Source organism: Ovis canadensis, chromosome 2 (assembly GCF_042477335.2).
Source record: "Ovis canadensis isolate MfBH-ARS-UI-01 breed Bighorn chromosome 2, ARS-UI_OviCan_v2, whole genome shotgun sequence".
In the NCBI taxonomy this organism is placed as follows: Eukaryota; Metazoa; Chordata; class Mammalia; order Artiodactyla; family Bovidae; genus Ovis; species Ovis canadensis.
In genome coordinates, this window is record NC_091246.1 from 42,704,416 (window position 1) to 42,720,190 (window position 15,775).

Consider the following 15,775-nt stretch of genomic DNA (forward strand, 5'->3'; position numbering starts at 1 on the left):
TTAGTTCAGGATCTTTTATATAACGTGATAGTAAAGATTGAAGCAAGTAAAAGCAAGCGTTCTCATATTCCAACTCCAGCCATCTCTCATTTGATTTGCTTTGGAAGATGTCTGAGAACCTCTATCAGAGCAGCTCAGTGGGCAACAGTCTTGTTCAGGTTCCGTGAAAAGCTGTCCCAGCTGCACCAGTGCCCTAAAGATGAGGCCCAGAGCCTTCGCCGAGGTCAGCGCTTGGGCGACGCTTGTCCGAGAGAGACCCATGGTCACTACAAGTTCTGCGGCACATTTTTCCCCCACAAAACCCAAGATGACACCCACACCTCACTAGAGACCTCACTTCACCCTGACCTGTGGGCTGGCCCTGAGGTGGGGATAGTTTTGTTTCAGGGTTGAATTTTGCATGTGAAACCTGAGCCAGTTTCTTGAGTGAGCACTGAACTGCAAAAGCTGAAAGCAAGTATAAAGCAGTTTCACTTACCCCAGGGACCTGGCCTCCTTGGATCTAGAAGATCAGTTGGGAAAGGAGGAGTTTTTCTGTGTACAAGTTAGTGTTAACAGTTGTCATCCCGCTTCGTGCCGACACTTCGCTCTGGGCGCGAGGTCTGCCCCTCATCCCGAGGTGCTTTATGCTTTCACTCAGGAGAGTAGCCATCCCGCAGTCCACACAACGTCTGTTAAGAATTGACTCTAAAGCACTGTGTGTCTCTTTTTCAGAATTCTCTCCTATGGGAAGTTGAAAATGCAAAAAAAGCATTTAGAAGAAATGCAAAAGGACAAGGTCCTTAAATCTCTAAATCCTTTAGAAATGCGTTAAGAGCTGAACTGACCTGGGTTCCTTGTTACAGTTACTGCAGATGCTTAGCGGAAGTGGAGTTACATTTTCCTTATGGCTAGTCCGCTGCTGTAACGTGTATAGCATTTCTGGTTTTGAACATTGAGTGTGATTTGTTGTAGGTGGATTTAGAGTGTGTGGCTGTTGTGTGTGGTTCAGAATTCTGAGTAGTCCTTTCTGGGTTCACCCGAAAGCTGAGACAAAGCATGAGCCTTTCATGTGGGCAGTGCTCTCCGTCAGAAAGATAATACGAGCCACATATACAATCTAAAATTTCCTAAAAATGAACGGGCTGCTTTTCATGCTTTTTTCACTGCGAGTCTTGAAATCTGTGCGATTTCCACACCGAGCTCTGCACCGGCCTGCGTCACATCGTCAGTGGCTGCACAAGGCGAGTGACTGCCGTGGCCGACAGCACAGAGCTGCCAGGTTGAGTCGAGTGACTTGGAAACTCGGCCCGTTTGACTTGTTTAACCCCGTGAGGAAGTGAAGTGGGGTGTAGAGGAATGAATGTGAGGAATGCCCAGGAATGAATGTGAGGAGGAGACAGTTTAAAGCAATGAGAGGAGCAAGGGCGATAGAGTGAGTCCTGTCCACCACCACCCGAACCCCGACCCCAAGTCCAGCTTCTCTCTACAGACTTCATTGTTGTCGATGGCTTGCCATGTTTCCTCCAGAAGCTTTTCTACACCTGAGATGTAACTTCTTCATTATGGTTTATAAGGGTTAGTATTGTTCTGAGTGTTTATCTTTGCTATGGAACACTTAGAGTACAGTTTCTCAGAATTAAACTGTTCAAAAATGTGCGATTTTAAGGCGAGAGAATGGAGAGGATGTGCTGATTGGGCTGATGGGGGTGAACCCAGAGGCAGCTAGTTCACTGGAGTGGAGCAGGCATGATGGCAGGTGGTCCTGGAGCCAGGAAAAGGGGTGGCCCATCCCTGGGGTGGGGTCGTGATGAAGACAGACAGTGAGGGTACTGGCCACGGGGGACAGGGAGCCAGCAAGCCAGCACCTCGAGGCTGCCCCCCTATTGCTTTGAGGTCATGTCTGGGCAAACAAGGCAGGACCTGGGTGAGAGTGGGGCAGGGGGGAGATTTATGGAGAGAAGGGTGTGAGGTGTGAGAGCAGGAGGGCGGCACGGGGCCCAGCAGGCACTCTCCTGTGCGTCTCAGATGACAGAGTCGCCCTTGTGGTGTGCGGGCCATCCCCAGAACAGCCTGAGGGCCTGTGCCCTGAGAGGAGAGCCACGGGAGGCTGGCCCTCCAGTCCCCTGGCTGCCCCTGCTCACTCCTGTCTGTGCGTGTTCAGACCAGCCTGGGAAACGGAGGGCTGGGAACCCGCGAGGACGGCACTCCTCAGCAAACTAGTACCAGTGATGACCGGTGGGGTGGACCCAGCGGCTGCGGAGCTGAAGGGTTTCTTTTTCTAATTTTCCTTCAGCCTGGCTGATGGAAGCAAGGATGTATTTTTGTAATTTTCGTTTTTTGTGTCTGACTCCATCAGCCCACCCTTGTGAATAACCTCATAGGATTGCCTACCATCCACGCTGAGACCTGAATGTCACCAGGCCATCTAGGAACTGGATTCTCCTCCTGCCCGTTTCTTCAGTACTGCTCGCTTAAGAGATGGCAGTGTCTCATAAGCAGGGCCCACTTGTCCAAAGTCAGGGCTTCCATGTAAAACTGTGTTCAGTTCCTGATAGACTTGAGCTGTCCGGAATGTTGCTGACGAGACGTGGTCCTCTCGTGTCCAGGCGCAGCCCCTGAAACCTCAGGACCAGGAGCGTGGACAGCAAGCCAGCGTGCTGGCCAACGTGGCCCAGGTGTTGGAGAGGGACGAGGGCGTGTCTGACGGCGAGGGCGACGGGGTCACCCTCTTCAGTGTGCCCGCTCTGCTGTCGCCCAGCGGGCAGGCCGATGCCAAGGCTCTGGCCATGAGGATTCAGGAGCAGCTGGACAAAATCAACGAACAGATCCGGTGGGTGTGCCAGAGCCCAGCTCCCCGGAAACTCGGTTTCTCTGAGGAGCTGTCTTCTGCTTAGAGATGTCTGAATGTTCCATAGTGAGAAAACTGACTTCAGGTCTGCTTCGAGAATTTTCAGTTCTGAGATTGCCCTTGATTATAGAGCTCAGTCAGCCAGGACATTCTGTCCACAGTGTGGTGTCAGCACTCCGTGGGGGGCCGTTGTGGGGTGTCCCCCCCTCAGCTCTGGGCCCCAAGGTGGGTGAGGTGCCGAGGCAGTGTCCCCTGTGGCCCGTGCACCCTCCAGCACTGAGGGTTTGCCTTCGTGTGTCCCTCGGAGCCTTCCAGGTCCTGGTGAAAAGCTTCCTGGAACAGAAAAGCTAGGGTTCTGGGGCTGGCAAATTCCCACTCAGATCTGCATTTTCCTTTTTAACTTAATACATTGTGAAGATTGACTTGTTGTAAGACAGTGATCCAACGAAATGTGTTTGAGTTTTTCTCATCTCATCAGTATATTTAAAATGTTTTCTTTAGGCCCAGTCTTGGCAGTTAGAACAGTTTACAAAACAGGATAGAACCCAAAGGCCCACCTCTTGGTGAGCAGGGGTCCCTGTGTCTGGGTGCAGCCGGGGTGCTGGGGGCCCTGAGGCCTGCCTGGTGCCATACCCGCACAGCTGTGCCTCCTGTCCTGAGTCCACGTTCAGTGTGGCTACAGGCCGGTGACCCTGAACAGAACCTGGCAGAGCTGCCGCTCAGATTGTTCTCATCCCGTCACCCCTGGCCGAGGTGCCCGTTCCTGCTGGTCGAGTGCAGGGGGCTCGGGGAAAAGGCAGGGGTGAATGGTACTACCAGCAAACACAGATGATGCCGCCTGCACTTTTGATGCTGAGACAGACTGCTTTGTGGGCCGTGTTTGAGCACAAACAAGCTCAGAAAGATTGTCTTTTCTCATCCCCGTAGGAAATTTAGAACAGTTATATATTAATATTTTTATTTTTACAGCACGTTGTCAGGTAAAAGTGATTTTTCCTTATGCAACAAGTTGACTTGATGTAAATGGTAAATTCTGTCCATCAACTTGTCAACAGTGAAAAACTTTCAAGATGTATAAGTAGAAGTGAAACTGGAGAGTTTACTACCTCTAAGGATCTTGTCTTTTAATTTGAAAATCATTTTATTTGCATAATCATGTATGTAATCTGTATATGGAATCATCCATGACACAGTAGGGGAGAAGAGCAGCAACTGTGAATTCTAGGTTAATGCAGCTCATTGACATGAATCCAGAAACTCACACAGAGCTGGTGGAGAACTTCATCAAGTGATGCGTTTGTACATATACAAGCTTAAAAAGAAATGAAAAGTTCAACTCAGCACTCATCTGGTCTGGAGACTTGTGTTTGGAAACCCCAGCTTGCTCGTGAATGGCTGTTTCGGTTATACAGAGTTCCCGATTCCCAGTGGAAAAGATTTGAGGCACTGACGTGCATCTCTGCCCTGAGAGCAGGGCAGGTAAAGCTTGTCAACTTCAGGCATCTCCTCACAGGGAGAGTCACCCCCCAGGCCCCATCAGAATGTTAGAGTAAATAAGTCAAATCAAACGTGAAGGATCAGGGGCCACTTTGTAAGACTCCATGATAAGTTATTCTGAGTTTGAGAATATTCAAAAGAGGGAAAGCTGAACCTTTTTGCTGAGGTGTTAATTGAGCAACTGTTCCTGGAATTTGCTAATCGTGACACAGAATGCAAGCCCAAATTTGTTGTCCAGACACATTCCTCTGCTGACAAAGGCAGGTGATGATTTTATTCTATTTTAGGTTTATCCAAGAAAAGAAGGAGAACACGGATCAGCGGGCCAAGGGGATTGAGAGCAGGGTGGGCAGGGGGAGCTTCAGCAACCTTCGTCATTCTCAGTCCTCGAACTCCCTCAAGCTGAATCCCGCCTCCTCGCATGCCGGCTCCTGCCTGCCCAGCAGAGGGCGCTCCAAGCCCCGAAGGAGGCGTCACAGCCCTGCGCGGGACGTAAGCAAGCTGGGCTTCATGACTGTGGTATGTGTCTGCCTCCTTCCTGCCGCGTCCCTCCCCGAGCACATAGGTTTTCTTTTGTTTGTTTTTTCTCTTTTAACCCAGAAGAAAATCAGGTACATTTGCTACGCTCAGAGGTCTAAGATTTTTAAAACTGCCTAGTCTTGAATCGGGCTTCCCTAGTGCCTCAGACGGTAAAGCGTCTGTTTGCAATGCAGGAGACCTGGGTTCGATCCCTGGGTTGGGAAGATCCCCTGGAGAAGGAAATGGCAGCCCACTCCGGTATTCTTGCCTGGAAAATCCCATGGACCGCGGAGCCTGGTAGGCCACTGTCCATGGGGTCGCAAAGAGTCAGACACGACTGAGCGAAGTCATTCCATAATCGCACAGCGACAAATTAGTCTTGATATCTGGACCCCTGGCTTAGGAATCTAAACTGGTCTGCTAGCTGATGGGCCTGGCCGCGCGCTCAGGCCAGCTCTGCGTGTGAAACCAGGTTAAAAGCCCGGTGCCCCAGGGCTCCAGTGAAGAAGTCGGGCTTCCTCAGTCTTCCGAGTCTGAAAACGAGATGACGACCTAGGGCTTTTGGTGACAGAGTGTGCGGCTCTAAAGCACATGTTCCAGCTTTCTTCCATGTTTAGCTTAGGTTTTGTGAGTGCATTGCCGTTTACCCCATGAAATCATGTTTACAACACTCTGCTTTGTAACTGCACTTGTATTATCACTTTCTTTCGGTTACCACCGTTTCATGTTAGCTGCATTGTTAGTCGGCATAGAATTAAATTAACTGTGAATCATTTAGCGGCATGTGAAGTGGTAACTAGTCCACTTTGTGGTCTTTTGAGACACTGTCTTTATAATTTGCATCATTGGCTAATTAGTTGATATTTAAAAATCTTGGACGATTTCTCTGTGGTTTCACGATTGCTTTCTTTCTGCGTGTTTGGGAAAGAGGAGTTCTGTATACTCTGTCCTGCTGTTGGAGTTCTCTGATGGTGTGTCTGCTCTCATCATTGGTTTCGATTTCCTGGCTCATCCTGTTGTCTGCTTAGTGGTTGTCAGTCCAGACCCCAGCTCCCCACCACTGCCCCGCCTCGCCCCGAGGCTGCAGTTGACCCATCCATCTCCCCTTCCCCGTCCTCCCACCTTCTCTGGTCATAGCAGTGCTGTGGTCCACAGCAGGTGTGCCCTTAGTCGGGTCTGTGCTTTGTCTTCATGTCTCATCACATGGTGTTTTTCCCCCACAGCAGTAACTTTGAATTAGCATATCACTATGCAGATACAAGCATAATGTAGATGGATCCTAAACCACATATCATGTGTAATTCATCAATGAGATTATCCTTACATAGAGAAATGATCTTAAGTGTAGAATTCATAGACTTTTGACACAATATCCTTTCTGTGTTGGTGCTTGTATTGAAGACTATAAATCTCATCAGCTTTTGCACAGTTAATGTCTCTACTAGACTCTTTAAAAAGCATCTTCTCTGGTTAATAAAATGTAAAGACTGCCCCTGCTATTATGCTAGCTTTCATTCTTACATGTTTTCACAGGGAACCTGCTTTCATCAATTTATTTTGAGAAGTTTTAAATCAAATTCTAAGTAAGCATTTTATGTTAATGTCCAATAGGTGGTTCGATTTGTTCAGTGTTCAAATAGGTATTATGGTAACTTCCTCATCATTTAAGTTACTATTTTAAAGTATAACATGTGTTTTATGAAGAGAAACTAACTTACAGAGAAGTATGGCTGAGACTAGACAGCTGTTAAGGGCCTTTTTTGTACAGAATGCTGTGCTTTAATAAATCATGATGTTGTAATAGAATTGTATCTTCCTGAGTAATAATTTATAGTGTTTCTCTAGTACATCTTGAATAGCTTATTTAATTTCTGTGGTCAAAAAAAATGTTCTGTTTCCAGTTACATGTTCCCTAAATCTTCATCTCACTTATATGTTTGCCACCATTTTTGCTATACTGTATTTGTCTATACTGATTCTTGAATTTTTAGCTTCAAAGTCTCGATAAATCTGGTTTCTCTTCATTTCTTTGCATGCATCTATCAGCCTAGTGATTTAAGAAAGCATTGTCGAAAGGTAAACTATTTAGTAATTTAGCATGCCTTTGTTTCTCTGTGAAGTATTAGAGAGTCCTTATCATTTTACGTGAATGAACACTGTGTGGTCATGTACTGGTGAATAATTGACATTTTAGTGGAAGTAATGAAACTCACCCACCACTTAAACTATGCTGATGGTTCTGTTGGAAATAGGTCATTTGTTGGGATAATTGTAACAGTTTGCCTATCTCCCACTTGTTTGCCTTCTAATCATCTCATGCTTACTTATAATAGACATAGTATTTATTATTTTAAAATTTTTCTTTACTTATTGTTTTGGCTGTGCTGCACAGCTTATTGGATCTTAGTTCCCCAACCAAGGTTCGACCGGTGCCCTGGCAGTGAACGTGCCAAGTCCTAACGTCTGGACCACCATGGAATTTCTGCTTAGTGTTTTTTTTTTTTTTTTCAAAAACAAATGACTGAATCAGAGCCAGAGAAGTTAGATTTGGGGGAAGCCAATTTAATGACGGTGGGTAGCAGTGTGCAGGTGACTCTGTGCGCCAGGCACCGTGTCGAGTGCTTCCCGAGTCTGTCATCTAATCCCTCAGACTCCCAGGTGAGGTCCAGGCTGCTGTTAACCCCATTCAGCAGACAGGAACACTGAGGCTTAGAGAGGCCGAGCACCGTGCCCAGGCTCCCACACCTAGCAGTGTGGTTCAGACTGGTCTGATCAGAGCCTGGACACTTCCTGTGGTGCCGTCCAGCCCGCTTTGCTCCAGAGGCTCTCGTGTCCATCACGGCATCCCTGATGGAGGGAGCATCAGGAGGGAGCTCGCTGCCTCTCCCCTTAGGTCACTTGGTTGAGCCCCTGTTGTTGGAGTCCAGTGCCCCGAGGGCTGGCCTTCCTTGTCCCTCTCCCACTCCCAGCCTGCTGATCCAGCACTCCTGGGCCTTCTTGCAGGACTCGGGCAGCTGTGCTCCAGTTCAGGCAGCTCAGTGCCCGGGAGCCCTTCTGCTGGGCACAGCAGAGCAGCGCCATCACCCTGGGGTTGGTGACCTGGCTGTGCCGCTTGCCCACTCTGTGGCCGGCTTTGCCCTCCTGTTAAGTGAGGACACGGCACTGCCCATCCTAGGCACGTGGGCACCCTTGGGACGGCTCCCATCGTGGGGGAGGGCAGCCAGGCTGGGGACCCAGAGGCCTTCCTTAGGAGGAGGCCCCGGGGGAAGGCGCTGGCCGTGGTCCCTGACTCTGAGGCAGGTGTTTGTCTCCACTGAGTCCATAGTCAACCCCGGTGTGTCACTTCCGTGCTCCGTTCTTTGTTGTTTTCTGATTTTTATAAATGCTTATTTTAACTTGAATTTGAGATTGATCCCTGTTCAGTTCCATGCTGGTAATTTCTAGCCTTTGTAGCCTTCTGTTGTCTGAGGTTTCTTGGTATAGAGATCAGGGGAGGGTGCCCAGTTTATCCAGCTGCTGTTAAACGAGTTCAGCTGTATTTTGCACTAAGTCACCTTGTTGTCACCAAGCTCCTGTGGGGCTGCACTGGATCAGTATTCTTTACAGAATCCCATTAAAAAAAGACTGGTTAGTAGGTTAAAGCAACACACTCATTGTTTATAAAAATACTTGCCATGCATGTTTCCTCAAACCTCCCCTGCTTAACCACACGCCCAAATGTATAAGTGAGACCTGTCTGGACCCCGAAGGGGTTCATCTGTTCCCCACGCTGTTGCCATCACTGTCTTTCCTATCTTCAGACCCTGGACTAGCAGAAAAGCTGGGGGTCCAGGTGAGATCATTTTTTTAAATTAGTTTATTTTTTAATTGAAGGATAATTGCTTTACAGAATTTTGTTCTTTTCTGTCAAACCTCAACATGAACCATCCATAGGTACACACACATCCCTTCCCCTTCGAACCTCCCTCCCATCTCCCTCCCCATCCCACCCCTCTAGGTTGATACAAGATTATTTCTTAGTGAAGACCTAGGAGAGCTTTATATAAACCACAGTGAGCAAATGACACTCAAACTGGGTGTAAGCACTTCAGTGTGTAGCCCCCAGTCTGTATGTTACTGAGAAATACAAGCCAGACACATGGTGTTCGTACGGAGGGCTTAGGTACCTTTTGTGTGTTTCACTTGTTGTCATGGGGTCAGTAACCTGCATCATCACTACAAATGATCTTGGGTGGTGGTACAAGCTGTTTCCTTTTCTCCTTCAAATAGAAAGGTCTGGACAGCTTTGCTGAGAGGTTTCTTACTCTTGCTGGTGGTGCTTCTGAGCAGCATCTGGCGATGAGCACAGTCCTTTCATCAGGGCAGTTCATGCCATGCAGGGTTCACGGTGCTGGCGTGGCTCTGCTGTCCTGCCTGGCAGGGCCATCTGGTCGCTGGATTCCAGGGAGTGCGGAGCCCGGCTGCAGGGAGGCTCCCGGCTGGGGTCTCTGCACTCAGTGGGGTGCTCTCGCTGCTCCATGGCCCCGCTTCTCTTGAACAAACAGTCCTTTAAGATGGCATTTTAAGCTAGAACAAGGCATTTTTTTTTTTTTGGTACTTGGCGGATAGCATAGCTAATATATTTTCAAATAAGTTTCTGGTTATAATGTAAAGCCCGTGTGATTGCCTTTTTCGACACAGTCTATTGTTAGCCAATTTTACACTTACCTCACTCCCTCAGCTGCCAGCTGTACAGGAAGAGGTAGAAGATGAGAAGACCACCATCAAAGGTGAAACCTCGACCTCCGCCTTGCTGCGGTCTCTTCGGCTGGACCGGCTCATGGCGTCACTGCGCACAGCCAGCGATGAGGACATCAGGGACGCCCGCAAGTAAGGGGCCTGCTCTCCTCGTTGTCAGTTTCAGGAGTCCTGCGCCTCTTGTCTTGAAAGAGTTGCAAGGATGATTGTAAAGGAATCCCACTGGATTCGGTGCCTGTGTTTAGTGGTGAACTTCAGGTGCTGGGGTAGAAGAGCTCAGTGACCTCAGTGATTTTAGAAAGCATCTGTCTCTATGTATTGACTCCTATGGGAGATTTCTTCCTGCTCTTGCTAGAGGTCTGCCCGGCCTGGGGCGCGTTCCTGAGGGTCACGGCTCCGTGCCTCTCGGATTTGCTCTTGAGGGTCCCTCCCTTTTCCTCAGGGGTCTCCTCTCAGGAGACTGTCTGTCCCTTCCTGTGACTGACATTGTCCTCATTCAGACCCCCACCTGCTGAACTCCCGTCGTGAGCCAGGGGCCACTCGATAGAGGGCACATGTGGTCACCTGACCAGTAGCCCTGCACAGTGACCTTTGCTTTCCTGCAATGTCCAAGGACGGTCACCCTGCAGGAGGCGGGGGGAACTGCCCAGAACTGAGGAGCTCCCCTTCCCTGGGAGCGTCGTCACCTCTGGAGCAGCAACCCTAGGGAGAGTCGGAGCACCCTCTGCACCAGATCGTCTGGGGTGAAGCCCTCCTTGGGGAAGAGCTCCAATCAGAGAATCTCAGCTTCCCGGGGCCGTTGTTTATGGCCGGAAGTCTGCATTGCTCATGTGGAGTGTGGTTGGTGAAGGAGACTCCACTGTCTGCTGCGAGGATGAGGCGCGGGTGTTGCTGGGTGGCCGGTTCTATCCGTAGGTCTTATGGAGGGGTGTGTGTTTACACGATGGTGCCGGTTAAAGGTCGTTTTCTCTCCCTGAAGCTCGACAGGCTCTCAGGACGGCCCCGGGGGCAAGCCCAGCAACAGCAACAGCAACCAGGACTCGAGGCCGAAAGCCCCAAAGAAGAAGGGCATCAGGTCCTCCATCGGTCGTTTGCTTGGCAAAAAGGAAAAGGGCCGGCCTGGACACAGCAGCAAGGAGGCCTTAGGACCAGGTGGGTGCTTCACCGTTCAGAGGGAGGAGGGTCTGCATGCATGTCCCTTCTGTGTGTCCCCGCTGTCCCCACGAGGCTCCTGTCACTCACGCTGGGTGTCCTCCTGATAGGAGTGGAGGAGGCGTCTGTCTTCTTTAGGGTCTGAGATGATCAGATCAGTTGATGAGTGGCTGGGTGGATGGATGGGTGAATTAAGAGTGATGGATGGATGGACTGGTGAGTGGATGGATGGATGAACAGATCGCTGGCTGGATGGGTGGATGAACTGAGCGTGGAATGAATAAAGCAGATGTTTGTACTCCACTGCTAGAAACATACTCTACGAAATTGACTGAGTAGGAGCTGGGCAATGATTGTTTCCTCTATAACAGTGACAGGCATTTGGAAATGGTCTAAGTGCTCATCAGTGAGGAGTGAAATACAATCTGTGGACACCCCACAAGGAACAGCACCCCCTCCTTCCTGCCACTTTCCCCATCCCCAGGAGCTCATCAAGGGTTCTGCCCATGCCCCCCACCCCAGCCCATAGCCACGCAGGTCCTCCTGGGGTCTCCTCATCACACAGTGTTATCATCAGGCCCCCATCTCGCTCGGCTTCATCTCGTTAAGGACAGGGTATGTTCCTGCCTCTTCAGCCAGATATTTGTTGAGTGTCTTCTTTTTGCTGGGTGTGGGATTTACAGGGTAAGTAAAACAGATGTGGTCTGGAGCACAGTGAAGTGAGAAGAGAGAAAAAGGAGCAGATTATTAAATGCTATTCCTATTAGTAATAAATACAACACTGAGCTGGATGGTGCATTGATTATATACCAGATGCTGTGTGTGCCCCTTACCAAGCAGGTGCTGCCGCCTCCTGATTTACAGAGGAGGAGACAGTGATGGTCACGCGGTTAGGGAGTGGTGAGGGCAGGTTGACACCCACATAGTGGGACCATGCACTTTGCCGAGCCCCAGCCACCTCTCTGGTGGATGCAACAGGAATGAGATGGTTCTATGGCATCACTGATTCGATGGACATGAGTTTGAGCAGACTCTAGGAGACAGAGAATTACAGGAAAGCCTGGAGTGCTTCAGTCCATGGAGTGGCAAAGAGTCGGACACAACTGAGTGACTGAACTAAAACCTGAGTGTGTGCTAAACTGCTTCAGTCGTGTCTGACTCTTTGTGACCCGAGGGACTGCAGGCCACTAGCTCCTCTGTCCATGGGATTCTCCAGGCAAGAATGCTGGAGTGGGTTGCCATGCCCTTCTCCAGGGCATCTTCTCAACCTAGGGATCGAACCCACATCTCTCGTTATCTCTTGCAGTGGCAGGCAGGATCTTCACCGCTAGCGCCACCTGGAGAGCCCCAGGGAACGCTGACAACTAGGAAATGCAGAAAATAAGGGCTGCTCCTAAGTTAAACTGGAAGAGCAGCAAGCACAGGTTGAAAAGAGGAAAACACACGATGAGCGACAACAGGGCCAACAGAAACAAGCTGGGATGTGTTCCCCCACAAAGAAAATATCTGTGCCATTTGGAAGAGGAGCCCGTCAGCCCTCGGAGGGACAGTTGGAACCGGAATGAAAACCGAGGCCATGGTCAGCAATGCCCACCCACACGGCCCGAGTGCCGTGGTGTCACTCACCAGCTTCTTGCGTCCCAGAGCTGCTGGGGGTGACATCTGAGTGCTGAGGCCGGGTATCATCCCTGAGTAAGCTAAAGCATCCCTGCTGTCCTTCCAGTGCTGCTGCGGGGCCCTCTGTGGGCGGCCACCCTCATCCCCTGCTCTGCCACCTGCTGGGGCCTGGCTGTCCCCCGGGATCCTTTCAGCCCTTGAGCTTGGGTGTTCCTAGCCCTCTGCCACGCCGGACTGGGACGCAACTCCGGACTTAGGCTTGAGATATCAAGGAGACTGTGAATCTGGAAGGACACAGCCCTGGGGCCCTCAAGTGACCGCATGAGAAGAGCAGGAGAGCAAAGCCCCATCGGGGAGGAAGCAGAGCTGGGGAACGTGCCCACACCCACTGCTGCCTCCGGCACAAGAGCCTATTCTTTGCCTCTCCTTGGCCTGAAACAGACCCCAGCTGCTGGTGATCCGCAGGTGATTGCTAAAGATGCACATCCTGCAAGAGCTATTGTCCTGCTGCTCTGGGGCTGCCTAAGTGTGCTCAGGAGCGTCAGACAAGTGGGGCTGCCACGCCTGATGCTGGGGCAGGACCTGATGCTGGAGGAGGGCCTAATGGCGAACTAGGGTCTGATGCTGGGGGAGGGCCTGATACTGGAGGAGGGCCTGATGGCGAACTAGGGTCTGATGGGGTGGAAAGTCTAGTTCTGGACTAAGGCCCTTTGCTGGGGGAGGGTCTGATGCTGGAGGAGGGCCTGATGCTGGGGGAGGGCCCTGATGCTGGGGCGGGAATGTCTGATGCTGGACGAGGGTCTGATGCTGGACGAGGGCCTGATGCTGGGGGAGAGCCTGATGCTGGAGGAGGGCCTAATGCTGGACTAGGGTCTGATGATGGGGGAATGTCTGATGCTGGACGAGGGTCTGATGCTGGATGAGGGCCTGATGGCGAACTAGGGTCTGATGGTTGGGGACGGTCTGGTTTTGGACTAAGGCCCTTTGCTGGGGGAGAGTCTGATGCTGGAGGTGGGCCTGATGCTGGACTAGGGCCTAATGCTGGGGGAGGGCCTGATGCTGTAGTAGCGCCTGATGCTGGGGGAGGGTGTGATGCTGGGGGAGGGTGTGATGCTGAGGGAGGGCCTGATGCTGGACGAGGGCCTAATGCTGGAGGAGTGCCTGATGGTAGGGGAGGGCCTGATGTTGGGGGAGGGCCTGATGCTGCAGGAGGGCCCTGATGCTAGGGTGGGAATGTCTGATGCTGGACTAGGGCCTGATGCCGGAGGAGGGACTGATGGAGAACTAGGGTCTGATGGTTGGGGAAGGTCTGTTTCTGGACTAAGGCCCTTTGCTGTTGGAGGGTCTGATGCTGGAGGAGGGCCTGATGCTGGGGGAGGGCCCTGATGCTGGGGCAGGAATGTCTGATGCTGGATGAGGGCCTGATGCTGGAGGAGGGCCTGATGCTGGACTAGGGCCTGATGCTGGGGGAGGGTGTGATGCTGGGGGAGGGCCAGATGCTGGATGAGGGGCTAATGCTGGAGGAGGACCTGATCCTGGGGGAGGGCCTGATGCTGGGGGAGGGCCTGATGCTGGGGGAGGGCCTGATACTGCAGGAGGGCCTTGATGCTGGGGTGGGAATGTCTGATGCTGGACTAGGGCCTGATGCTAGAGGAGAGCGTGATGCTGGAAGAGGGCCTGATGCTGGACTAAGGCCTGATGCTGGGGGAGGGTCTGATGCTGGGGGAGGGCCCTGATCCTGGGGCAGGAATGTATGATGCTGGGCTAGGGCCTGATGCTGGAGGAGGGACTGATGCTGGACTGGGGCCTGATGCTGGGAGAGGCCTTGATGCTGGAGGAGGGCCTGATGCTGGACTGGGGCCTGATGCTGGGGAGGATGTGATGCTGGAGGAGGCCCTGATGGTAGGGGAGGGTCTGATGCTGGAGGAGGGCCTGATGCTAGGGGAGGGTCTGATGCTGGAAGGAGGGCCCTGATGTTGGGGTGGGAACATCTGATGCTGGACTAGGGTCTGATGCTGGGGGAGGTCCTGATCCTCGACTAGGGCCTGATGCTGGGAGTTAAACGTCTGATGCTGACAGGGAGGTCTGATGATGGTGGGCAGCCTGCTCCCAGATGTACACAGAGTTGTGATTATAAATAAGAGAAATCTTTTTTTCATACTTTCCTGACCACCTTACTATGTTCCTTTTTTCTGAAGCATAACTGCTGTGCAATATTGGTTTGATTTCTGCCATACATCAGCATGGATTAGCCATAGGTGTACGCATGTCCCCTCCCTCTTGAATCTCCCTCCCGCCTCCCCCTGCTACATTCTTGTTTTGATGGATATATGAATAATAAAGACTGTTGACTAAAGTAATATAAAAAGCTCCCACACACAGGCGTGCACACGCACACTCCGTAGTACATCGTTCGGGTCCGCGTCAGGGTTGCCCTCGGCCACCCCGCCCTGGGAGCCTCGACACCTGCACTTTGTTCCCACCCTCGGCCCGCTGCCCACGCCTCAGCAGCAGAGGGGCCCTGTCCTCTCCGGAGCCAAGGACATGAATACCAGGTTGGTCGTCCTTTGGGGACCCCTACACTTCCACCTTCTAGCCTTTCCATTGTATCCATCTGTTTCTCTTAACAGAATGTCCATGTGATAACACGGGCTCCCATTACCAGCTCTGGTCTGTTCTCTCTGAGAATACAGCTTACCCTCGGCACTCATTGGCAGTGGGAAATTTGGCTTCAGTACTGTTTTGAAAGAAAGCAGTAAATAATACTGTGATAAAAACAGTTCAAAAGTAGACTGTACATACTTTGTCACATATTCGGGAAGTTCACAAAAGATTAATAGAAACGCAGAATGGTAACAATGAATTGTACAAGGAAATTAAAGGCAGAACGCACATGTAAAGAGACATGCCGTCTCTGTCTACCAAGATATCAGCTGTATAATAAGGCACCAGATTTGAACGCATCTCTTGTTGGCTTTTTTAATGTGCTACTGAAAAAGTAAAAGTTACATTTGCTACTTATACTATGCAAAATGGCTATGTCATCAAAATCTAAAAATGTATGCCTAGGTCCATTCTTTAAACATGTTTACAAACAGATGTAAAAGGATGATTTACATCAGAAAAATAAGGCCTTTCTCAGAGCTGCACTAATCTGTCTGTCGGGGATGTGGCGCACTCACTGTCCAACTCAGTGGCTCCGCAGCAGGTACAGGGCATCGCGATTGGTCCTCGAAGAGTCTCACCAGAGAGGAGGGATCTGGGTCCAGAGACTAGGTTACAGGAGAGATTTTCATAGTCGTCTTCTAGTCCTCCTTTCAGCCCAAATTTCATCAGAAGCTCACATTTAACACCCAGTACTTTTAAATCGCTTCATGCTTTAGACAAAAAGCATTTCCTCCTAGAAAAAAAAGTATAGTTTAG

The 15,775-nt window shown here is 50.8% G+C and overlaps 1 pseudogene; it reads left to right on the plus strand.

Moving 5' to 3' along the window:
* Positions 1 to 15,775, plus strand: part of LOC138432334 (liprin-alpha-1-like) — a 46,268-nt pseudogene that overhangs the window by 6,549 nt on the left and 23,944 nt on the right.